Below are 2,361 nucleotides of genomic sequence, written 5' to 3'. Positions count from 1 at the left end.
CCAAGGTTGGCCGTAGAATCCCTGTCCAAATGTCTGGAGACGGTGAGTGGCTGGATGGGGAGGAATAAGCTGAAGCTGAACCCTGACAAGACCGAGGTACTTTTGGTGGGAGACAAGAGGAGGCTGGGGGATGTTGACCTGGTGTTGAATGGGGTACGGCTACCCTTGAAAGACCAGGTCCGCAGCCTGGGGGTCATTTTGGACTCACAGCTGTCCATGGAGGCTCAGGTGTCAGCTGTGAGCCGGACAGCGCTGTATCAACTCCATCTGATACGGCGGCTGCGCCCCTTCCTTCCCGACCATCTGCTCCCATCAGTAGTACATGCCCTGGTCTCCTCTCGTTTAGACTACTGTAATGCGCTCTACGTGGGGTTACCCTTGAAGACGGTTCGGAAGCTGCAGCTGGTACAGAACGCGGCGGCTCGCCTGATTAAAGGCAGCCGCCGGCGAGATCACATCACTCCAGTGCTGAAGGAGTTGCACTGGTTACCAGTTGTTTTCCGGGCCAAATTCAAGGTGTTGGTTTTGACCTTTAAAACCCTATATGGTTCCGGCCCAGCCTATCTTAAGGAGCGCCTCCAGCAACACCAGACAGGCCACTTAACAAGATCAGCCTCAGATGGCCTTCTCTCTGTCCCATCAGCCAGGACAGCTAGACTGGTGGGGACGAGGGAGAGAGCCTTCTCTGTGGTGGCCCCCACTCTGTGGAACTCCCTCCCTAGGGAACTCCGTCATGCCCCCTCTTTAATGAGCTTCCGTCGTGCATTAAAAACGTGGTTGTTCAGGCAGGCATTTGGGGTGGGTTAGGGTATTTAAAAAAAAAAAAATTATGGTAAAATTTTATTGTTTTAAATTGTTTTATGGTGGGTTGTACATCGCCCAGAGTGGCTGGGTGACCAGTCAGATGGGCGATTAATAAATTTAATAAATAAATAAATAAATACATACATACATACATACATACCACTTCTGAGCCTGGCTTCCCTTGTTGGATCAGGAACTACACAGACAGGCTGGGGTTGGATGGGCATCCTCCTCTCCATCTGCCTTGTGATGTAGATTCAGATGCAAAATAGCCAATGTGGTGCTAGTGTGAGAGCCAGTGTGGTGTTTGAGAGCCAGTGTGGTGTAGTGGTTGGAGTATTAGACCATGACTTGGGAAATTTGGGTTCTAGTCCCTACTTGGCTATGAAACTCACTGGATGACTCTGGGCCAATCACTGACCCTCAGCCTTACCTACCTCACAGGGTTGTTGTGAGGGTAAAATCGAGAAGAAGGCCATGAAAGTGATCTTGGGTTCCTTTTAAGAGGAAAAAAGGTGGGATATAAATGTAATAACAAACGTGATGATGGTGGTGATGATGATGATGATGATAATGAACATTACCTCCCCTGCCACACACACACACACACACACACATTTACTCAATATGATATGGATGGTGTGCTTTTCAGTCTTCATGCATCTCTACTGTCTAGTGCTGTGTGTGCATCATGACCATGTCCAGATTAGGGCCCAGGTGTGTTCACAACAAAAAGGTGACATATCTAGCTTTTTGTTTAACACATATTCCCATTGAAATATTTAAATATTGGAAGCGGTTTAGTCTGTCGGAACACACAGAACTGGAGTCTTCCTGTTTAATACTGAGCAGATTTAAAAACAAAAAGTGTAGCTCACCACAAAGCTCATGATTCTATGATTGCAACCTCTGCTTCGGGGTGTGGAGCTTACAAGTAGCATTATGACCCCCCAAAAGAATCAAGGAAAAACACAGGAAGCTGCCTTACACCAAGTTAGACCATTGGTTCATCTAGCCCATGACTGTCTACATTGAATTGCAGCATCTCTCCAGGGTTTCAGACCAGGCCATTTCACAGCCCTACTGGGAGTTGCCAGGGACTGAAACTCATAGGAACATAGCATAGGAACACAGGAAGATGCCTGGGTCTGTCTAGCCCAATACTGTCAACACCGACTGGCAGCGGCTCTCCAGGGTTTCAGGAAGGAATTTTTCCAGCCATACCTGGAGATGCCAGGGATTGAACCTGGGACCTTCTGCATACAAAGCAGGTGCTCTGCCACTGAGCCACAGCTCCTCTCCCCAAGAATATCAAAAGCTAATGGCTAAGATAATCAAAGCATATATCCTGTTGTACTGAGGATGAACTTGAAGGTCAGAGTTCTGGAAAGTGAAAGCAATCCCCAAGCACTGGAGTTTTCTATTAACAGCTTGCTCTGTTATTTACTGCCTTTCAAACATGTAGATCTTGCCACTGTAGGAAGAGGAACAGAGGGCTAGGAGGCTCATTGGTATATTTGAGCAACACTTATTAAAACTTAGGATCTCTGTAGCCCA

At 47.5% G+C, this 2,361-nt stretch overlaps 1 non-coding gene across 1 annotated transcript; it reads right to left on the bottom strand.

Annotated features, from left to right (window-relative positions):
* Positions 1-2,029: 2,029 nt before the first annotated feature.
* TRNAT-UGU (transfer RNA threonine (anticodon UGU)) lies at positions 2,030-2,101 on the bottom strand. Its single transcript has one exon. It is a non-coding gene; the product is annotated as a tRNA-Thr (tRNA).
* Between the last annotated feature and the right edge of the window lie 260 nt (positions 2,102-2,361).

This window comes from Heloderma suspectum, chromosome 3, assembly GCF_057233095.1.
Source record: "Heloderma suspectum isolate Gila_16-S chromosome 3, 16-S_ref, whole genome shotgun sequence".
Classification (NCBI taxonomy): domain Eukaryota; kingdom Metazoa; phylum Chordata; class Lepidosauria; order Squamata; family Helodermatidae; genus Heloderma; species Heloderma suspectum.
This window is presented reverse-complemented; position numbering and strand designations above follow the sequence as displayed.